Raw genomic sequence first — 24,924 nt, 5'->3', positions numbered from 1 at the left:
GAACTGAACTGAAGCCAGAAGCCATCTCCATTTCTGTTCCTTTTATTACACCAGACAAATATTTAGTGACTTAATACACAAACATCTATACTTTTTTGTAGATATTGTACATCCAGACGACATTTCTGCCCATGGCCCATACGCCAATCTGATATATGGCCATATATGAGCATATATATTAAATAATGGGACATATAAGTTCACATATTTGGACAGATATTTCAGGATATGTGTGCAAATATGTGGCGTAAATATTTGGTCTCTGACATAAGGTAACATATGTGCATATACTGGATTGCATTATTTATTTTCCACATATATTAAGAACTTTAATTGTGAATATGTGGCAGATATATTTGTTTAGCACATATATTTCAGGATATGTGTGCAAATATGTAGAGTAAATATTTGGTCTCTGACATAAGATAACATATATGTGCATATACTGGATTACATTATTTATTTTCCACATATATTAAGAACTTCAAGTGTGAATATGTGGCAGATGTATTTGTTTTGCACATATATGATGCAATTATGTAGGCCTATACATACATGCATTGTATATTTGGATCATACACCAACTCTCCCGATTCATGCAGGAGACTCCCGATTTTTAACCCTATCTCCCGCAATGCTCCCAGTCGGTAATTTCTCCTGCTAATCTCCCGATTTTACAGTGAAGGAAACAAGTCAGATTGTGGGGGGTATTTGTCGCAGTATCTGGCGACCCTGGCCTGCCTGCAGCCGGTGATGTGACTCAATCACTCACTAAGTGGTGTTGATACTGCCGGCGGGGTTTCTGTCTTCCGCTCAGTTCGGCGTTCAGACAGACGAGATGGATAGAGAAAGAGAGACAGTTTTCACTCCACATGCATAAATTCAGGATAAAGTAGTAGGAAAACTAGTTTTGCTTTGTAAGATGTAAATACAAATGCAAAGTAGCTTCCACTGTTTAAATGGTGACACTTAACGAGGCAGGAGTGCCAGCTCTCTCCCCCATAGACTCCCATTATATCTGGAACCCACAAGCTGGGGAGAGAGGGAGAAACACACACTTTTTTTTTAACGAATCTCAGGGATTTTTGGGAGTTTGAAAATACAAAACACAGTTTGAAAGCCCAAAGCCTTACCTTTCTCATGATATCTTATATTTTCCGCTTGGACTTACTGTCATTGAGATAAAAGCATTTGTTTGACCACTACTTTTAGGCGACTCTTTCCCAAGCACCACTGTCACTCATGCTGTGTGCTTTATAGAGCCTCATTTCGGATTCAGGCCACACAAGCCCCGGTGGCACAGTGGTTAGTGTCTCTGCCTGCTATGCAGGAGACCAGGATTCAACTCCCCACCTGGGCAAGAGCGACAACACTACACAACCTACAAACAGCATAGGGCTACTGGTTTATCACATGTCCATGCGGTCACAAGGGTGGCAAGCACATTCAAAGAAAAAAAAAAAATCTCCCTATTTTTCACAACCCAGTGTTGGCAAGTATGATTTGGATCCTTAATATGATTAACAGTATATGAGTAAATCATATATTAACATTTATGCAATAGAAATATATTTGCCATATATGTGTATATCTGTAAAAAATATATGGAACATATTTGAAAGTGGCCATTTTTGTTATATTTTAAAATATATTTGTCATATATGCCTATATATCATATATGTATGAGACATACATGGACATATATACTTAATATGTAGTTTACATATAAGGCCGTATATCAGATTTGCGTATGGGGGGTTCCACCTCTGTCACTCCCAACTCAAATTGTTTGCTCTCATAAAATCACTTGGACAACAATGGGAACAGAAAAGGAAGCCAGATGTCTTTCAAAATCAAAATCGTGTCCCTCGTTTACAGATTCACTATACATATTCAGTGTATATATTATGTGTGTAAAATCTAGCTGTAAAAATACACAATAAACCCAACACATTTCTCAGCAGTCATGGCTGGACCTCCAGCACACTGGTCAAGGGAAACCTGGCTGGAAAAAAAAAAAAAAAAAAAAAAAAAAAAATATATATATATATATATATATATATGTGTGTGTGTGTGTATATATATATATATATATATACTTTGAAAAAAAAAAAAAAAAATATATATATATATATATATATATATATATATATTTCAAAGGGGGAACATTACTGAAAAGTTTGAGAACCGCTGGCCTAAACAGCGCTTTTGCCTTTGAAAGAATATTTGTTGATTATATATTGTCATCCCGAATCTCTGAATGAAGCAAAAGTTATTTGTGCAAAAACAAGACAAAATACAGAGAACACTGGAAATGGTATTTTTTTGTATGAAACAAACTGGACTGAAACCTAAACTGTGACTCAAGAACCCACAATACAAACCAAACCAGGTTTACTGAACCATTACAGCTCTAATACACACACACACAGACACACACACAGACACAGACACACAGACACACACACACACACACACACACACACACACACACACTATATATATATATATATATATATATATATATACACACACATATATATATATACACACACACACATATATATATACATATATATGTATGTATGTAGATAGATACATCTAATATATGCATCTTTCTATCTGTCTCTCAATCTATGGTTATAGAGATTAAGAGAAAATCACAACAATGGCAGATTAATAGATGTAATTTCGAGTTGGATGATGTGAACAGCATTTAGGACAGACCGGAATTCTGCTGCTTCAGGTGAAAACCACATGAAGTGACCGCAGCATATTAATTCATAGTGCTGGACATGGCACAAAGATTTCCTACCCCATCCCCCTATAACACACACACACACACACACACACACACACACACACACACACACACACACACACACACACACACACACACACACACACAGTCACAGTGGTGGGGGTTGTGATGATGTGGAGTGGATGGGGTGAGTCCAGTACGGGGTTTGATGGAGCGAACTGGGAGGGGCGGGGCTTATCGGGTTTTATATTTAGCCCCCAGCCTGTCGCGGTGCAGCCGGACCCTCTTTCATTCACCGCCGTTCACGAGCCGCTCGCGCATCAACCCGGTTACACCTGCCGCCTCGAGCCCGTCAGCACCGACCGCAGCACCGACATCATCGGCTTTCTCGCACGGTAAGCAGCGGTACAGCTGGACACACACACACACACGCACACGCACACACGCACACACACGCTGGTTAGGTAACACATGAGTGAGTGGTCGTCCTCAGTGATGGAGCCCACACTGTCCAGCACCTTTAACGTCATGTGTGTGTGGCGTCCACCGGCCCATTCACACACACACTCACTCACACACACACCTCACAGGGTTTGGGGATTTCATGCTTGTTTTATTTTAATTCCTCTTTGGCGTTAATAGCCTGTAATGTTCATACAGCAGCCTTAAAGACAGTGACCATGATGTGTGTGGTAGCCGTGCTGAGTGCAGAGGCCCATTGACCTTATCGGATTCGCTTTTTCTCCCAGTCTGGGACATTTTTACAGTGATGTATAGTTATGCTCGACTTTTAGCCTGTAATATTTCTTGGGGGGGAAAAAATGATAGTAGGATTATTGTGTGTCGTCATGGTGAAAGAGGAGGCAGCCCGCTTTTGGGTTGTCTTTCGTGTTATCTTACGTCTCACTATCCTCCTTCCAACTAATCGGCCATTTTGTGCTCATGGATCAAATTAAGGCTTTTTTCCCCCTTGGGACCCAGCGACGTGGGACTGAAAAAAGGGAGCTAAATGGAGAAAGAGGGGGTGGTTTGCGTGAATGAATTGGTGCACGGACGCAGAAACACGACTGTTGCATTGTCGGTTCATCCTGCAGCCTCAGTGAGGATGAACGTGACGGTCGTGAAGTCCCACAGCATCAACTGGGCTTAATCATGATGTGGTTCAAATGATGCGGCGTCATGGGCAGTGAACGCACCATGTTCCTCTGGCTGTGAAGGTTGCATGGTATTTACACGGTTTGCATGGGAAACAGTGCTTTGGAAAATGTGTGTGTGGCCTCATACAGCAGACCTGGCCTACCTACACTGACCCAGGTTAGACAGTGCACACACACACACACACACACACACACACACACACACACACACACACACACACACACACACACACACACACACACACACACGTTGGTGCTGTCCATTGTACTGCAGCATTTGTTCTTGCTCTATTGATTGCATTTGACTTTAATGTCACATTCCACTATCAGAGGAATAGGATCGCCTTAATTCTGCACTGTCCTGCTACTGAGGAAGACTTACATAACCTCTCTGACAGTCTAATCCCAATCATAAAAGTATTTAAAGCCTCATTCTCAAGTCAGAAATGTCAATGAGAAAGCAGTATAATTACCGTGAATAGAATTGTATTGTGCATAATGATATATTACAGTTTCTGCTGGATCTCTGCATTAATTAGGCAGTGTACTCATGTCTCTCTTCACATTTTCAAAATACGAGTTTATTGTTTATGTCAATCAAAGGCTACAATAGCAGTGCCAGCTGCTCCTAACCTACGCACTCCTCTTGGTCAGCATAAATTGAACGTGTAAACTCAATATGTGATACAGTGGCATCTGATGAAACCACTAAAAAGAGCTAGTATGTAGCTCTTGTCTGCTTTAATTAATGATGGGGAGTGTAATTTTAATGGTGTACTGCGTATTTAGAAGATGGTAATACTAGGGCTGAACAGTTGACGTGAATGTTATTGAAACTGCAATATGGGCAAATGCAATATCCAAATCGCACGAGCTGAATTTTTTTTGATAAAAGAAAAATATGGGTCAGAGCATTGTTGCAAATAAAGTATTATGGCGCTGCAGATCAAAAATAACATCCATCATCCTTTTAACAGCTTCATCAGGCAAAAAATAATCATTCCTACTGAAATCCTGAATCATATCGCAACTTTACTGTTCAGCTTTGGTTAATACTATAGAAAATGCCCAGAATATAGCCCAGTTGGATCAACAAATGCTCATTTTCTATGCATGCATTATTTCCTAAGATACTAAGATAATGACTGTGGTGTGAGGCTTTATTAATACTTGTCTTTAGGTTAAGTCCAGAATAGCACCCCTTAGAGCTGTTAGTGGTTTAGTGTCTCACTTGCAGGACACTTCAGTAGGGTTGTGGTTTGATACTAAGCCCTCCACTTGCAGGCTGGATGTTCTGACCATAAAAGCCAAAGTCCCTGTGAGAAACATATGTCGTTCTCGAAATCAAAAGCCATTTAACTTGTCAATGATGATGGGACAGGGGCGCCCCGGTGGCTCACTCAGTAGCGTGTGTATCACATACCCTAAAGCTAGTTTTGTTGGCCCGGGTTCGATTCCAGCCCTTCACTAACCCCTCTCCACTGTGGTTACCTAGTACAGCAGAAATGCCAAAAGATAACAACAGGGCAGGCATGTTGTTTTCATCACAATCATCTTCATCACCCTCATTATTTCATTCATATGCTGCTATTTGCCTCTGCTGTCATATATACATATATGGGATTCACTAGTGAAAGACCTTTGATCATGATGTGAGCTTTTAAAGCTGCTGGCGGGAGAGAGACAGATAGATGGGGAGAGAGGTTTTGTGATTCTGATGTCTTGTGGCAGTTTGGTATTTGGAAGTGAAAACACGGGGAGGCATCACCGTATTCATCACCGAGGGGAGAGAAAATTAGGAAAGCACTTCATGGACAGAGAGAGAGTTTGCTCTGCCAATATTTTTACAGACACATTTCTTTCCACTTTCACCATCATAATTACTCACATAGTCCGAGCTCCCTCTGTCTTTCTTTTTCCCTTTTCATTGTGTCCTCACTAATCCATGTGTTCACTAGCAGGATAAATTTCTTTATACTGCTGGGTGCTTTTGGCGTGCACAGAGCTCGGCATGCACACACACACGCACACACACACACACACACACACATGCTTGCTGCGGTGTATGACGTTGGATGCGTGTCGGTGATCAGAGGACAGATCCAAGGGGAATTGAGAGAGTGACTCTATAGGTGCCGCAGAAGGGGTGGTGGTGAGGAGGAGAATAGGAGGAGGTGGAGGTTTAAGAGGAGGGGGGAGCCAAGTGGAGGGCAGTACTGTCCCGCCTGACCAATTTTATGGTTTGCAGATGTCGGCTTTACTCACGCTGCTGGTGGAGCTTCTGTGAGGTCATATAAGGCGCAGTGCGTAGTCAGCGCTCGTGACACCAGGTCTGCTTGCAAAAAACTCAAAAGCTGTACTGTGGATATGCTGCATTACACATACACCAATATATGACAGCATGCCAGTGTGTGTTTCGATGGATGTGTGGGTCACCACCAAAGAGATGGGGAGGGAAGTCAATGTAATGCAATGTGCAAAAAAAAAAAAAAAAAAAAAAAAAGGTTTTATCCACAGCTTTATATCAGAGTTATATAGAATTCTATAGAGCGTCTGTGGTTGATTTGAGCTTTTTTGGGAGCCCTGATTTCTACTTTTTGGTGCGCTGCTTTCATCTGATGTGCGTGAGTTCACATGCATGCACACAACACACACTACATGCTGGTTATCTGATGTCTGACTTTTCTCCTCATCATCATCCAATCATTTTTGCCCTGCCCTAATATATTTATTGATTTTTACATGACTTTACATGAATCAAAGAAAAACTGAAACGTAAGAAAAAATGACAATATAACCCCCGCCACCCCCATCCCCCGTCTGCTCATATTTATTACATCCGCAGACAGCAGTGCATGCAGCACACGCACACACACATATAGAACACCCCTCCACCCCCACAACATTTCCTCCTCGTGACCCTTGTGTGATTTACAGCAGGAGCAGTATGAGCCAGCAGCATTGATTAGAGCCCAGTAAATCCTCGCGCTGTCAGGCCAACACAGGGGCAGTAGATGAGAAGAAACTTTATTGATCCTCGTTTGGCCCCAGCAGCAGCAGCAGCAGCAAATAGTAACAGGATACAGTGAAGAAAAATCCACAAAAAATACTCAGGACAATGTAAATACTCAAGTGGAAATGTGTAAATGAAAATGTTAAAAAGTCTGGATTTCAAATAGTAGTAGGATCAGAACTTCCTGAGACAGAAAGAAATGAGTTAAGTCCTTTATGGAAAACATGAACAGCTGTAAATGTAACAGTTGTAGAGAACTATATGGGATAGAAAACAGATCAAAACATAAGGTTCCATTATGTACAGTCATATGTACAGTCACTGGCAGTCACAGGTCTACAGTGGTCAGCAGTTATCAAATCTGTGTTTATAACAGCATTTTTCAAAGTCTTGGGTCATCCAATGCAACTGTCTCATCTTATCTTGTCTTATCTGCTTAAATTGATTGTCATACTTGCAGTTAAGTCTTCACAATATCACAATATTTTTGACTGAATACCTCCATGCCGATATTTTGACTATTGGTGCTTTAGTACACTCTGAGATTTTTTGATGAACTATAATCAGTAATGCTGATTTGATGACCAACCAGCCAGAGATAAATAATAGAACAGGTAGTCTACTAAGTTCAGAAGACTGATTACCTTTTCTGTAATGCAGCCTTTAAAACCGGGAAAAGACAATGTTTATGTCATATCACAATATAATGATATCCAGAATCCCAGATGTTATCCAGCCTTATATCACGATATTGAAATAATATTGATATATTGCCCAGCCCTGCTTGCATTACATATATTAACCACATGAAGGAGCTAATTTAGTTCTACCATGAATCATTAACATTAGGTCCTCCCTCTCAGCTGGAAGTGTAGCAAACAGTATGCTAAGTGATCATTTTTAGAATTATTATGTCTAATCCTGCTTATATCTTATCTGTTTAATAATTTAATTGTTTACATGTCCTAATGTTTGAAAAAGTAAAGATGCAAGTTATGAGCGTTATTTAAAAAGATACGTGTGTGTGCTGTCTCACTGTTGTGACAAAGACTCATGGTATGGTCGGCAAATAAATCTTAATGCAACTGCCTTAATGAATGCAATAGATTTTAAACGCTCAAGTATCTTTGTACGGTCTGCAGAGCACATGTCATCCAGCCTCCCATGACACCTTGCTAGAGTGTAAAGAGTTTGTCTGCTGTTCCATGGCCAGAACAGAACCCGCATTGTTCCTCTGAGTCTGAGGTTCAACAGTTGGCTGGCGTCTCCTTCCAACACCCTGGCTTAAGCTTTCCTGGGAGGGCTGAGCAGCCTGATGACTGGAGCACGCTCTCCAGTCCCCCCATTTAAAATTAGGAAGCCTTCACACCGCAACACTTTCCAAGTAGCTCTTCCCATCTCTTCATCCAAGTGTCCAGCACATACGGCCGCAGGTACCACGTACACTTATGAGCTATTTAATGTTCAAACATGACCTTCCTTATGTATAGTCCAAGCACAGAAGTCCAATGACAACACACCATTTGGGTTCATATTTGGAGGTTTCACCCTCTTGTGAATGTTGAAATAGGACCACAGAGTTCTCAGCTGGTACCTTCTCCAGGACCCCACAAGTCTCCAAGACAGCTGGGGACTCTGAAGTGTTCAGTGCATATGCACAAGTATGTAATTTATAATATTTCATTGGGATGGCTTATTGTCTGAACATGTATGAATTCTAGTTCTAATTATTAGATATTGATATGGAACAAATAAGACTAATACTGCAGTATGTTTTTTTTCCTTGGAGGGAAGTTAGGTGGGTTTATTAAGTATGTTACCTTTTTTTAAGTGAATGCTTTGAAACGAGCAGTCATTTATGAAGGCATCATTTCATGCTTATAAAGCCTGCCTGACAGATGATTTTCAGGGCAAAAAAGTACCATGAGCTGCCGAGTCAGGAGTTGTATCTTCCTTGTCAAATGCCATCATCCTTAGGCTCTGACTTTGATTTAGCGAATCAAAGTCAGAGCCTAATGAAATCTAGGGATGCAGGATCCCAAGGATCTCAGTTTACAGGCTAGCTCATAGCTTGACTGGAATATATGCTGGTGTTTGGCCATGGAACAGCCTTAAAAAAACAAGCAATAAAATCTTAAAATCAAACCCCCAACACACAGGTTGCCATGTTAGTGAGGCTGGAATTTGCAGAATATTATTATGCCTTCTGGATTTAGTCAAGAGTCTTACTCCAGCACTTTGGACTAACTTAAGGCGAGAGATTAACTTCTGGCAATATAGAGGCTATTACAGTAATGAAGTTGGGAAGATATCAAAGATTTTTAAGATTTATTAGATTAGATTAGATTTATTAACTTCTAGTAGCTAAAAATTGTCTGTTCTGCAATAACTGTCAGTTGTACAAAAACAAAAGTGGATGAGTTCAGTGACCTGGCATTAAAATAGAGATCAGTCAAAAACTCTCCCCTAAATTGCAGGCAGTGGATTTAAAATTAGTTGATAGGCCACATAGATTGGCCTGGAAACTGCTTAGAGAGCTCCTGAGGGCACATAAGACATCAGTTTTGCTCTTGTTGAGTTGGAGGAAATTCGAGGACAGCATGTCAGCCAGGTCAGATGGGTTAACCATGCCTACCCGTCACCTCTGACCCTGCACAACTCCAGAAAAGGACAGGGGGAGTCCAGAGGGACTCCCATTTTTAATAGCAGATTTCTGCACATGCAAGCCAAAGACAAATTTCTGCCTTTTGCCCGCTTAAAGTAGACAATTAAGTTGTTATATTTTAAAAAGTATCTAGTATCCATTTTTGTAGCTTTATCTGATAGTGTTGTGTTCAATTTGGGCGCAAAAAATCTAATGTTGTAAAGAGGAAGAGAGAACATTTTCAGTGAACTGCAAAATGGCAGCAATAAAGTAAAATATGTGCACTTGACTTTAGTCAAGAAAAAAGACAAATTTGTCACGGTGCTACCATCTGGATGATTGGTTTAATTTTTGTTACCTGAATAGCAGCTGAGATCTCATACCTAACTTAGCTTTCCTGCTTTGGGTCTTGGGGCTTGAACACCAAAAGTGATGTCAAAGAAGCACAAACCAAGGCTGACTGTCAGACTGCCCATCGCCTCATGTCACCTGCTAAAAGTTGTCAGGGAACACACCACACAAGCAGCAGCTGCCTGCCAGCAGTCATTCACATTTTGTGTCTGGATGAGGAAATGTCTCCGTGCTAGGAGGAGACAGTAGTCTTTGAAAAACTTTGAAGCCTTACATCATGAAAAAATACACTAGCACTGGCACATCATGTTCATGCCACTCCGAAACTGTTGAATTCTGTGAAATTATTTCATTATCATAAAATAGACTGATCATTTATTAAATTTGAAAGCCTAAACACACCATCTTTCATACTTGTTTAACGTCTGCCCTATTCATGAAAACCTATAAAATGTTGATTGCACTTTTTCTGTTGAGTCAGACAATATGAGATCAGGTCTAGATCAAAAACTACTGTACATGCAATGCTCAAACCTGGACTACAGTAATACTGGGAGCCTAAAAATCGCTTACAAGCAGCTTCAGAATTGTACATCCTCCGAGTTTCACTTAAAGAATATTTCTTCCTTTTGTTTTATTTTTTGTAATTTGTTTTATTGTTTTTCATGGGATTTGCTTTTTCAATACAATATATGATGTGACTGGGGGATCTTGCCTACTAACTGTACCTACAGCTAAGAAGAGAACGTCTCTGATCCTGCAAACATTTGACCCTGCAAACAAACACCTACCTGCCAGATCAGAAACGGTTCAACACCAAAATCCTCCACAGCTCTGCGCTCACCGCAGCCATGGTGGCTGCAACAGCTATGCACTCAAAGCTGACAACTGTGAACTTCAATGCAAGGAAGACTTCAGGCTCTATTTTCATGTCAGCGTTAACCCAACAGCAGGTGGTAACAAGGCTTAATGTCAGTGAGCTGCAAATTTTGTCTGGCATTAAACCAGTTTTGGCCCTTTTTGCGAGTTTGGGATTTTCAGGGTCTTAACTTGCTAGTGCTAATATGGGTGGAGTGGCGTAGCTGGGTGTTTGTTACGCAGATCAGTGGCACTGTGTGATTTTGGTGTTGTGATAATACCAGTGAAGCTGGGATTATTGCAGTGAACATGTGTAGGTGTACTTGGTTAGATTAAGGGCTGACTCTTACTTGTATCTGTCCTCCATAGCTGTATATAGGATGTATAGCCTTCTCTTATGGTTGATAGCCATCACAAAGCAACAAGACGGGTATGCCATTCTATCCAGATTGAGGCAAGTGGTGCGTGTTTCCAAAGTACCTCACAATTGCTCACACATTATCTAATGTGGATATCTAGATTAAATCAAGGTAAGTCGACGTAAACCCACATCATCTTTACAGAAGTGCACAAATGTCATATATATGTATATATATATATGGAAAACATCGTCAATCGTTCCTCCACATCCTGATCCAAAATCAGCAGATCTCCAAAAAGTAGCATGAAGCATGATGCTTTTATTTCCATAGCGGATTGTCATGAAATCTGGTTTAGCGCTGGTTTTTGAATTTCTCTCTTTCTGTCCCTCTCTCTTGTCATGTTCTGTTTGTCTTTCTGTTTGGATATATTTTTTGTGTAGAATCTGTAGTTCCCGCCTGTTCTTTTGACAATCTTTCCCATGTCTCTCCCCTTTCCCTGCCCGCTGTCTAGCCAGGGTCCAAAATGAACTTTTTGACTTCTCTGCTAATGGCAGGTAAACTCTGAAAATTGACCAGCCAAAACAGTTTGTTTCCAGCCATAAAACTGCATTGTGCATTATGTCTATACTGTGCTTTCGAGTTTCATATTTCAGTCAGGATCCTAACCAGGGCTCAGTCAGACGACACCTCTCACAAGAAAGCTAACCTCTGACTTTTCTCTTCATCCTCATGTTTTCTTTCTGGTGGCTTAATACTGGAACTGTGTCGCTACATCTCTAATAACATGTAACACAGATGTTTCTAATGGCAAAAACATAGACAGACATGGTGTAAAAAGCACCAAATGGTAGCAGCCTTGATTTGATTGGCTGACATCATGATAGGTATGGTAGACAGGTATGGTGTATATTTGCCTGTACACAAAAACACAGTGCTGTAAAGTTGGCCCTACACTGTAATCCCAAATTATTTACTGGCCACCTGGCTGGGGAACCCAATTTATTTGGCCGCCAAACCCAAATCATATTTGGCGGATACATGGTGTTAATTTTGGACCCTGTGTCCACCTATCAACATCTGCCTTCCTCCCACCCATTCAGCTGTTCCTCGTCATCTCATTGGCCCATACAGCATTTATACCTACCCTTGTCTAGTCAATCTCTGCCAGCTTGTTCAAGTGTGCCTTGAAGTTTTTTCCTGCCTGCCTGTCTCTGTTCTGCTTGTGATTTTTTTGTCCAGTTTTTGTCTTTGACTCCTGTTTTGGTAAATCTGTTCCATGCATGATGCATTGCCTGCCTCTCACTGTGAACTGCTTTCCTTCTTCAGAAAAGTCTTTGACTGTATCCCAGCTTCCACCGATTTGCTTGAGTGCTGCCTAAGTCATTGTACGACTCAACGGACCTCCAACAGCTCCACTCCTTTGTTGAGGAGCAAGATTCAGTGCTGAGAAAACACAAGCAAGTCAACCAAAATGTTCAGGCCCTGGTTAGCAGTGTGGACCGTCTTGTATCTAGGTTATGCAGTTTCAGACTTCTAAGCTGCAGCTGCCTCCTCCAGGACAAAATGATGGTGAGCCTGGTATGTGCAGGTACCCTGGTATTCAAGATAAAACAATCCACCTTTCCCACTGATTGTCATTGTATAGCCTATATAATCGCTTCTTCTCCTTCTTACTGGAGTTATTGACAAATGAAGGACATTCATGTGGGAACATCCAGTTCTCTGGCACCCATCTGCTTGAAACTCTTCACTGAAGAAATAAGAGTCAAGGCACAAGATCTGCACCTGATTATTCTCTTGGTACCCTGGATGCCACTGTGCATGGTCAGAGCACAACATGATGCCTGTTTGAATGGTTTATCTGAGTCAGAAAAATGCCAGTTGATCACATTTCTGTTATTGATCTGACCAATAGAATTGACCCTCATCTATGTCAGCATTATAGGGAAAAGAGCTTCAGCTGTTCTCAACCATGGTGAAGGAAGGGCCCTCTTGCATTCCTGTTGCCCCTATATCAGCTTCCTCTGCACTACAGCCAGTCATTCCCCTTGAACCAATACAGATGAATAGAAGTCACTTGGAACTCCAGCATTTCCATTTCCTGTATCTACTGCCTGACCTCTGAACTCTTTAAAAAGCCAGTAAGCCAGTAATGGTCAGTCTTTGGCTCAGGTCACTCTTTTCTGGTAATCATTATGACCAGATCTCCTTACATCTCAGCACCTCTCCTCAGGTACCTGATGTTTTGGGACACATTTGGTTACAGAAGCTCAAGCCCCAAATAGACTGCTTAGTACTATTATGGGCTGGAGTCAGTTCTGTCGAGAGTCTCTGTGGTGCCTCAGATTGCAGTCCAGGAGGAGATTCAGGATTTGCCAGCTGTGCCTTCAAAGCATTTGGACCTAAAACCTAGCTTCAGGATGTCCAGGGTTACTTTCCTTCCCTTTCATAGACCATATGGCTGTGCAGGTGACCACCTGGAACCTCTCCACCCAAAGGTCATCTTACCATCTCCCTTCCCAGAGCTGACACTGAGGCTGTGAATAAATATATTTATGAGTCTTTTACAGCTAGCAACATCCATCTGTCCTCCCCTGCTGGTGCGTATTTTGAGATCAAGAAGGACAAGTGCCTGCATCAACCATCGCCCGCTGAATGGGAATGTGCATCATGGGGCTGTATTCACAAAGTTTTTTATGTCAGAAAGTCCCGTGGCTGTGGCTTGTATTTTACAGAATCCGGAGGGCAGAGGGGTGAACATTCCATATGAGGAGGACTGGCTATATTAGTGGCCTTACTTATGTAGCGTTTTTGAAAAATGTCTAGAATGGAGGAGAAGGGTCAACCAATTACCCTTTCCCATGTTTTCACTACTCTCTGCAAAATCTTGTGGTCTGTGGAACTGCAGTTACCATAGCAGGTGGTGATACAATTTGTCAGGATGCATTCAGTAGTAACCACTGAAGGGTCCATCGAGCTGGTAAGTCCAGAGTTTACACAGCTCATGACCAGCCTCTCAAAGCATTTTGTGGTGGTAGGAGTAAATGCATCTGGGTGGTAGCATTTAGGCAGGACATTACAGCCTAATAGTTGTGGTCTTAAAGCAAGTTGGGAAAACTCCCTGGATCAAGAAGGTGTTAAATATGTCAGTAAAGACTTCTGCTAGGTGGTCAGCACATTCGTTGAGCATGTTGTTTTGATTGGTTCTCGACGCTGGCAGCAGACAGGCAGAGTGGCTGCTCATCATGAAGATGGATAAACTTCATTGCAGACACATTGTTCTTTGCCTCAAATCATGCATAGAACTTATTCAACACATTAGTAAGGGTGCCACCACTGACACAGGCTTGTGGGGCAGGTTTAAAGTGGTGGTGATCTGGATGCAGTGCCACCTGATTATTCTGTTGAGACACTATTATATCCTTGGGATGGGTGTTTATGCTGGTATCAGCATGACAGAAAGAATATCCCATATCAGGATGGGATTTTGCTCTGCAAGTGTTTCTATAGACTACATGCAATATGTTTTTCCTCTGGTAGTAAAGTTAACGTCTTGGTAGAATTTTGGGAGGACTGATTTGAGGTTTGTTTGGTTGAAGTCCCATGTGACAATAAAAAAGCCATCAGCTTGCAAACCTCTAATGGCTTCATTAAGTTCACCCAGAGCTTCTTTAGCTTTGATACTAGAAGACATGTACACAGCCACTACAATGATGCTAGTGAATTCTCTTTGCAAGCAGTAAGGGAGACACTTCACTATCAGAAATTCCATCAGTGGCGAGCAGTGTTTTGAATTTCCACACCATTCATTAGTGGTGTAGACACTTACACTGCTCCCTTGATTCTCACCAGTCAAGGTAGTTTTTCTGTCAGAGGCGAGTTAGTCCACCTGGTTGAATAGCCATGGCAAGGATTTTTCTGAAAGCCACATTTCCATAAAATAACGCAACAGCCCCTCATGTAATGTTGTGAAATCAGATTCAGTCGGAGGTACTGAGACTGATTCCACATGCATCTTGATCTGATCAGAAATACATTGCGTCTCGATATATTTTAAGTAAACAAGAAATCTGTACAATTAGATTCAGCCCTGCGATATGATGTGGTGTGATTATGAGGCAATGAAGCAGTATGAATCTTTACATTTTGATTCTACCAAAGCTATTGTTTTGCTAATAGTAGCAAGAAGAACCCCTGATAGATTTACTAAATCTTGAGAGAGAGAAGGGGACATTGCAGTGGTGTTAACATCTTTATCAGAATCTCATTTGTTGGTTGTAAAACATGGTAATCATTCAAGTGTAATCAATGTTTATAATGCATTTTTGCTCTGAGATACTCTGTTCAATATGATGAAACTATGTTGCACTGAAGAGTGCTATGGGTTTGGTAGTAGAATTTGCTTATTGCAAAACATTTATAATTGAGTTTTCCATCTTACAAAACCCAATCTTAGTCCACACTTGCGTTTTAGGAACATTTTGGGGTTGCGTCGCAAATATCTTCACTGTCGGTCAACGTCTTTGACCATACAAGGTGAAAAGGAAAGAAAGAAAGTGGGCAGAAGCAGAACATTTGTTTGCGCAAGGGGAGCAGTGATCATGTGATCAGATGTAACCGTTCACATTTGATAAATCAATGACTACGTTTACATGCACACCATATTCCGGTTCGGCTCAATATTCCGGTTAAGGTAACTGCGCCGCGGCAACTGGAATATTCCGTTTACATGTTACTTGGCATGCCCCCGTGTTTCGGCGTATTCCACTCTCTGACGTAATGCGACACTCAGCCACGGGGGGCAGCAGCACGCGTATAGGCGTCTGGTCTGCCGAAAAAACAGACGAAGAAGTCTTCTTCCTCGTCTTCTTCTTCTTTTTCTTCTTCTTCTGTCGCTATTTCTATGTTTTCTCCCATCGATATACTCTGTGATATTTAAGTCTTTCATTAGCTGAAGGTGGACTGCAGTCTCCTGGCTCTTGCTGCTGTTCGCCATGCCGTTTTCCCCGCTTGCAGGTAACCATAGCAACAAAGACGCCACAGAATTCCTTGTGAGTCGGGCATGCGTAGTCGTGACTGAATATTCTGGTTCGGGGAGTTTTCCGACTAAGGTGGTTACATGCCCCAATATTCCGGTTGGAACAGGAATATTCCAGGGGGCTTATTCGGAATTCTCTCCAACCGGAATATGACCTTAATCGGGTTCGGTGCGTGTTTACATGACACGTGTGCAACCGGAATATTGCGAATATTCCGGTTAATACAGGAATAAGGTCTGCATGTAAACGTGCTCAATGTAGTCGCGTCATACACAGAAAGTCCGATGCATCTAGATTAATCAGTGAATCGTCATACCCCGATATACCCTTTAACCGGGTCCTTATCCCTCACTTCCCCCTCTTCTCTTTTTCTTTTTCACTGATTTACAAAAACAACCATAGCGGAACACAGAACATTGGGGGATTATATGTGTCAAACATAAATTTATGTTTTAAAGTTTTACGTATAGCTAAATGAAATATTTTCAGATCGATTTTATTATTTTTCACAGAAAACTCTATTTTAAAACGTCTTGAAACGTCTTTGAAGGGTGTTCATGTCCACTTCCTGCTGGGAAACTGGACTATATTCTATAAACTAGACATCAAATGAACAGGGCATATATCTGATGCCAAGTTAAAAACCAGGAAAAACAATGGTGCACATACATGTGTACATATAACATATATCTAGGCCATAAACAACATAAAATTACATAAATGATGTAAATGACATCATAAGAAGAAAAGAGGGATATAAACCTGACATTACATCCTCACCAAATTATTCAGTTGGGCATCATGCAGATTGGGCAGATTGAAGTTTAATGCACATGATATTAATACATTTTTGTATCTGTTGCACTGCCCAGCTTATGAATGAGGATATTTTTAGATTGCACGGATTACCTGTTGATGCTATCTCTGATAGGCACCCCCAGTTCAATTTCCAGTTTTGGAGGGCATTCAGTAAATTAATCGGAGCATCTTTCAGTCTGTCCTCAGGATTCGACCTCAGACCAACAGCCAGACCGAGTGAACCAACCAGCATCTGGAGACCACCCTCTGTTGCCTGGTAATTCAGCGTTGAGTTTCCTGAAGTCCAAAGTTGGGTTTGGGTTGAATATGCTCACAACTCCCTTCCCGTCTCCTCCATGGGGTTATCTCCTTTCCAGTGCTGTTCTGGATACCAACCTCATCAGGTTTCCTGCCCAGGAAGAGGAAGTCAGTGTTCTGTTAGCAAAGGCATTTTTCAACAATTGTTCTTGGACCTGAAAGAGCGTCCACACCATACTGCTCCATTCATATGCCCATTATGAATGCCGATTGCCAGCAATTCTCATCCCCTAGCTACTGGGGCTGGTGCTACCCACAAGACCTACCCTTGCAGGTAGAGTCCCATAAGTTGGCTCCATGGTTTGTTGGCTTACTTACCACCTCTAACTCATCGGGACTGCTGTTGTCCAGCTGCAGTACTCCACACGCTAAGGAGGATGTAATAGACTTTCAGTGTCTCCCACATCACGCCAGTGGGTCAGAGTCCTTTGGCCCCTCTCTGCAAGCCCCCTTCAGCAGTCAGGCTTGTTGATGGCTCTGAGGTCTACATGGAAGCGTCTGTAGGGTTCCATCATCAGGGCTGAGGATTTAAGTACCTAGTGGATTGGGAAGAGTATGTTCCTGAGGAACAATTTTGGGTTCTGGCCCAGGACATCTTGGACTCTTCTGTCATTGCTGACTTCCACCAACACAATTTGGACCAAATAGCTAGGACACCAAGTTAGGGCTGCACGATTAATTGACTTTTATTTTCAAATATGTTTTCAGCTTCCTACAATCATGAACACCAGAAAGTCGACACAAAATGATTTTGTGGCTTGGTCTGTTTAGCAGTGTTGCTGTCAGTTTATTGGACATTATCTTGTGTTGTGCAACAGATCAAGTGCCTCCTTTTTACCTCCCTGGCACCCCTCCCTCAAACACACTCTGGCCATTTCATATCAGCTCACGAGAACCTTCACAGAGATGGTGGCAGGTTTGCCAAATATACCGTAACGATAGTTCATTTTCTTTTCTACCATCTGTGAAAGCTGAAAGATGGCCAGAAGAGAGCGCCTGGTCAACAAAAAAGGTGACACTACTTCAGTGGTTTGGAATCACTTTCAAAGAATCCAGTGGGGAACAAGAAACTATCCTGTGCATGTGTTGTATGGTAGTATCTGCAGCCAAAGGCAGTCTTGGACTGATTGAATCCAGCATGTTGAATCAGTATGTTTGATAGTGTGGTAAAAAAGACTGATGTGTTCCTGATTTATTCCATTGAGCAGTGGAGGCACAAATCTACAAATAGAAAGAAACACTCCCTCCCTTTTCCTTCCATCTTTACCTGTGGGAAACCTGTGCGTGTGTGAAAACAAAGATGTGACTAAATCAGAAAATAATTTACTTGTGGTATGCATTTTTTGCAATTGTTCTCCCAAAATCAATACCTGTATAGAGGCACACTATAATGTGCCCAACCAAGGACTGAAACTAGTCATACAGCACTGCACCCAAAACCATCAGACCATCCAAAATTTATGCGTTTCTGAATTAATTACGTAATATGTTTAGTAATGCATTCTTGGTGTTCATTTAGTTAATTCACTTCAATCATCGTGATCTCGATGTTGACCAAAATTGTTGAGATTTTAATTTTTGCCATAATCGTGCAGCCCTAGCGCCTAGGGGCGTCCGTAGGGGTGGGGGTGGGGGACTGTGATGGCCTTGGCCAGTACCTTCACTGCCAACCTTGGTTGTCCTCTGGTCTTTCAGTCTCTCTGTCTCTCTCTGTCTCTCTCTCTCTCGCTCGCTCGCTCGCTCACTCTGTTTTGTTTGTCTCTGTTTGTTCATGTGATCTTTGTGTCCTTTTTCAGATCCCACAGTTGCCTGTGCTTGGTTTGTGTGTAAGAGAGATGAAGTTAGCCAAGAGCAGAGAGTGAGATGAGGATAGGATAGAAGCAAGAGAGTGAATGGAAGGAAAACAGATAAATGGGACAAAAAGAAAGCGAGAGGGAAAGAAAATTGAGACCAACAGCGTAGCAGCATTCTCACTGGCAGGACTTCACTGCCCAGCAAAGCCTGCCAGCTCATCTCAGCCTAGGTCAAAGCATGATGGAAAACTACCAGTGTGCACAGTACGTGTGTGTGCACGTGTGTGTGTGTTTGTGTCTGCTGCAACCAGACAGTGTTTTCACTGGAAATGCCCTCTCAGCTCACATGATCCATCGACAGATTATTGGAAAATGTCTGGCGTTCCTGTGTTAGCCACCACAAGTCAACAAGAGCCCTGGGACTGAGTGGCCACTTCCTCTCTCTGTCTCTCTGTCCTTGTCCACCGGTGCTCTCAGCCGAGTCACACTCAGTTTTTGTGGTTCTCTACAAATCAAAGTTAATCTGTTTCCTTTTGAACAAATTCACCTTCCCAGGCATCCACACATACACATACACACACGCACACACACACACACTTTTCTTTCTCCAGAGACTTGATTGACGTTTCTCCAGATGTTCATGGCATTTTATGCTGTTACATAAAAAATAAAAATAAAAAAAATATGGTGAAATGTTATGCCTGGACTATATGCAGCAGTGGCACGCACTATTGGATGAGTCTGAACAAAAGAAACGGTATTTCTTCGGCCTCCAAACCAAAACAAGAACCGATCGCCGTGCCTCCTCTGGATACAAACTGTGTTGCCAACCACGCAGCTAAATGGATAGAAATTACATTAACAAAACACCTACATGTACTTGAAGGTAAGTGAATGTCTTTGATATCTCTATTTTTAATCAAACCAAGAGTTAATGTTACAGACATTAGCCCTGAAGCATTATTTGCCGAGATTAGCAGTTAGCTCGATAGGTAATTTAGCCCTGGTGTGCTAACGTTCAGCTACTGTTACTAACGGGCCCACAACATAAAAGTGAAACACCAGAAAAAGGTTAACAGTTACATTTTATGTATTTTATTTTATAAGTTTATTTCATCAGGGACCATGTGCAAATTCATTAAACTCAAATAGAAAAGATACTTAGCTAAAAGAGCTAATTTCCACCTGCAGTCCCATGGCAGGTTGATGTTAAAAAACACAGACAAAACCAAACATGTCATCCAGATTATTACAATAACTGGAACTGGCACTGGAACAGATACTCTGTACATAGCAACGAGACATTTAAGATTAAATTAATTGCTTAAAATAATGTTAACATTTTAGAGAATCAGGTGCATTGTCATCGCAGATTATCCATTTAACAGCAATCACTATTGCCTCACTAGTACCTTCCCTCCATAGTGAAGGCCTTTCTGGTGGCTTCATAATGACATGAGGTCCGTTAGTCTCCAGAAATTATCACTATGTTTGTTTTTGGGTTTGTTTTGCAGTATATCACTGAATCTCACCGTCACCATGGCTGAGTACATAATCCTTGTCCGACCTAGCAACAGTAACTAAGGGGGGCAGGACTTAGGATCAGTCAGTTGGGACTGAACATATGTTGTTGTAGCTTATCATAATTTATTGCATCTTAATCTATTGTATCTTAATTGGTATGTTTATTATACCTTATTTTATTATATATTTTTACTGTATATTTTACTTTATCTTATGTGATGTACTGTATCTGGTCATATTGTATCTTATATTGCTTTGTATCTTATTGTATCTTACTGTGTCTTATAATTGTGTAAATTATCATCCTACTGTATTTTATCACATTGTGCCTTACTGTATATCTTATTGTGTTTGATTGTTTTGAATCTTATTGTATCAAATTGCATCAAATCTTATCTTAGCTTAAAGTATCTTATATTTTATGCCCAGAAGGAGCTTATGGGAATTATGTAATTTGTTATGTCCGAAGAAGCCTGCGTAAGGGAAGTACACACTGCACTGATGCACGGTGCAGCAGCCAGATGGAGGCTGGTGCACTGTGCATCATCTGTCAACACTTAAATTAAATACTGTCTTCGATGATTCTCTTTATTAAAGCAGCACTGCTTCTAAAGTCGACGTAGTTTCACTCATTCCGGTCATGCATACCCCCACTCCAGCCTTCACCCAGGCACCTAGAAAGAGCAAGCACACATGGTCCATTTCATCCTATTGTAATGTCTTTTAGTTTGATGAGTGAACAACATTGTGGGTAACATGGTGGGCTTTTTAAACACTGGGAAATCTCCTCAGAGCTGTTTTTTTGTTTTGTTTTTTACATATAGCCCGCATCAAATTATCTCACTCTGAATTCTTCCGCTAAGCTGTGGACAAATACCACTATTTGTAATGCAGAATGGGTGACAGGGAGTATTACTGAAGGGATTAGGGGGCAGAGGGTTTACAGGGTTTATGGGAAGAGGCAGGGATAGAGATAGGTGCCAGTATTTCTCATCCTGTCTCTGTAGTTCATCTGTTTTTTTTCTTTCTTTCGTCTGATGTCTCATTCCCTCATTTCTCTCTGCTCTGATTCTCTTTTCTCCATAAATTCCGCACTCTCTTCATCTTAGTACTCATATTTATCTTACCACTGCTCAGTTTCTCTTCTGTTTCTTTCTGCTACATCTGAATTATCTCCCTCCTGCCCACCTCCCTCTTCCTTCCTTCCTTCCTTCCTTCCTTCCTTCCTCCAGATACATGTTATTCACTTATTATTCCTTCACTTTTCATTTTTGAGACATCCTTGCCCACTCAAGCCTAATTTTAAAGACATGTCACTGATTCATGTTGCTCATCTGTATTTTCTTGTCACTGCCTCTGCTGGACTGATATGATTTAAGCTTCCAATCCTTAAAAAAAAAAAAAGATCCTGATGCCGCAAGGTTTTCCAAATAAAGGAATACATAAAGTGAACCCAGTCCATAGTGCATTATGTGTGACTATTTGAGAAGGCTTCAAGTCCCTGGCTAGCTTTGGCGTTTTATAGACAAATATTGTGAGTCATGTCAACCAGTGAGACTGAATGGAGAAGTCATGCCTGGTGCCTAAAAAGTGTAATTCTTCCGAATGGCCAGCACATGGTGACCATGCTCTCTGCAGAAAAGAAAGAAAAAATAAATTTAAAAAGTTTGGCTGCATTCGGATCAATATGAGAAACACTCCATAGTCTTCAGTCTTGATTTTAATACCTACGGTGTCAGCTGATATTTTGACATCTTCCTCTTAAGGCAGCAGGGTCCACATCATGCTTTTCTGGATCTCCCTTCCCCTAATGTGCCTCTGGCTTTGTCCCAATACCCACACTCCTGGTCTTTGTGTGCTCACTCGAGTGGCAACTTGAGTGATGTATCTCCAGGATATGACCAAATTGCATGAGTATGCATTAAGACTGAAAGTGGTCGGAGGTTTTGTCCGTGTGCTTTGATACTAATCTAACATTCAAGCAATAGGGTTGGCCATAATCATAAATATTTTAACAGAGCTGTAAATAAATGAGCAAATAATTAAATAACAGTACAGAGCACGATATCCATTAATCTAATATGGACTTTTATGGGGTTCTTTTTGCATATCATCTTAATTGTCACTCCACCATTAATACATGCAAACTCCTGATGAATTGTGGGACACATGGAGCCCTTCAATGGACAGATCACCCATTCTGAAAATTGTCATATCATTTTAGTAAGTGCATATTCTCTTGTGCATTTCCACACTTACTCGGTTGTGTGTAAACACGCTCAAGACTGCAAGTGCGGGTCATGGGACAAAGTCTCTGTTTTGCTCCCTTAGGAGCTGTACCCTCCACCAGAGGTCAGCCAAGGTGTCCCAGCTGGGCTCCTGTACTTCCTGTTGCCATCCCCCCCCGCTGCATCTGATTGCATGTTAGCTGCAGTATTTAAGTTCCTGCGTTTTAATGGCATTACTTGGTCATAGACTTGCTTATTGCTCTTGTTGTATGCTGTTTCATGTTCCAAACCTCTTGAAGTGCAAGTTTTAATACAACTCTATGCAGATCAGGAACATATCCTATAGGGGAAAAAAAAAACAAAAAACAAAAAAACACGACAGCAGCTGCAAAAGAGTCTAATTTGGTGTGGGAGAATATCGCTGACTGAGCCAAAATATACATTTCAACTACTAAACACAAGATATGTTTCAGCCATCGATATATTGCACATCCTTTTCATTTTAAAACCGACTCGCCGAAAAGGAACTTGGTAGCACTTTGAAATATAAGATAACAAGTGTCTGTTATACAGTGCTTTGGATTAAGCCCAAACCCTGTGCTGTTGACTCAATGTAGACCAACCTGGCCTCACAGCATTTCATGATGTATTAACGAAAATGTAATCAATAGATTCATGCCCATGGACACGAATTGGCAATTTTTTTTCGTGACACAACTTTAAAAGTAATGTATTTCAGTTGGAAATATATTTCATGCCTGTACCATGTACCATGAGGCAGCATAAAGAGCCACAAAGTCAACGTTAGGAGGAAGGTGGGATTTAGAATGGCTCAATCAACACAACTTTGGTCCAAGGTTAGACCAATGGTCATTTTCATACACCGAGACCGTGTTCAGTTTCTGGGTTTTAATACCTAAACCTAACCTCTCCCCACCTGGATGTGCATTTTTGTTGGCTAAAGCTACTGAAATTCAGTCCCTTCTGGAGGTGGTGTTAACCACTTCTGCATGAAAAGGCAAATTTGTGTTCATGTACATGAATTTGATTTGTGTCCATTTGCAAAAAAAAAAAAAAAAATTCCATGAAACAGGTTTGAGAGGACTGTGGTGATTCTCCTCCTTTTTCTTTCAAGACCATCTTGAGAGGGGACAAGCCCGAACACTGCTCTTGCTCAGCATCACAATACTGATGTTCTGGTCCCTCTGGATCGTCAGTATGATCAATGAATTATGACGATGAGCAAGGGCAGTGTCCAGTATCTTCTTTTCTCAAGACTTAAGTGATACTTTTCAACACACCTGCACCTGAGTTAGATGTACAAATATCTCCTTTAAAAAGTATTCTCAATAACAACAGAAAGACAGCGGAGAAAATGGAGGAGGCTTGCATATGTACTAATGTGCACAAAAACAAACAAAAATGATTCAAACTAAATTATCAAACGTTTTCTAATCAATTAGTTAGTTAGTTCAAGTAAACCTGCAACCGAACAGGTTAGCTTCAAAACAAAAGTTACCATAGTTACAGACCTAGAATTCATCTCATCTGATTTCTTTGAACTGAAAATGCCAGGTTTCTGTTCACTGGGTTAACAACCTGGGGTTGACAGTAAACCTACTCTCTGAAATGGCTCTACTGTTATCATCCTATCTGTGTGGCTGTCCACATGTCTTTACACATCTTTAGATATGCATGTATACATCAGACTGCTGTCAGGTCCACATTGAATGACTGTGAGATCTCTAAGGAGTTAGTGTCTTTAGTTTAGAGATTGTAATTTAACCTATGTTGTTTTTTTCTCTTTCGTCGGAAGCTGAGAGAAAACTCATTAACCTATCAGAATAACTTTTGGGTCAGGTGTCTGGAACTGGCATTCAAGATGGGCATGGAGCTGCTGAAATCCTTGGGCTCTGAGACTAGAGAACAACATGACAAAAGCGATAACAGCTGCAAAAAAGCTGAACAAAAAGTGCTAATAGGGCAATAAACCTGCTGACAAAATGTGAAAACACGGTGAGTTTCAACTGAGAACTGTTACCTCGAGTGTTGCCATCACCCAAGTGACACCATCACTC

The 24,924-nt window shown here is 41.3% G+C and overlaps 1 protein-coding gene across 1 annotated transcript in view; it reads left to right on the top strand.

Moving 5' to 3' along the window:
- The first annotated feature begins 3,052 nt into the window (after positions 1-3,052).
- The window catches only part of nat16 (N-acetyltransferase 16), a 30,290-nt gene continuing 8,418 nt past the window's right edge, over positions 3,053-24,924 (top strand). Inside the window, exon 1 of the mRNA XM_030075883.1 lies at positions 3,053-3,156. The gene's annotated coding sequence lies outside the window, so the exon portion shown is untranslated. The remainder of the gene's footprint in view (positions 3,157-24,924) is intronic.

This window comes from Myripristis murdjan, chromosome 18 (assembly GCF_902150065.1).
Source record: "Myripristis murdjan chromosome 18, fMyrMur1.1, whole genome shotgun sequence".
Lineage (NCBI taxonomy): Eukaryota > Metazoa > Chordata > Actinopteri > Holocentriformes > Holocentridae > Myripristis > Myripristis murdjan.
Note: the sequence above shows the minus strand (reverse complement) of the source record. Positions and strands in the feature narration are given on the sequence as shown.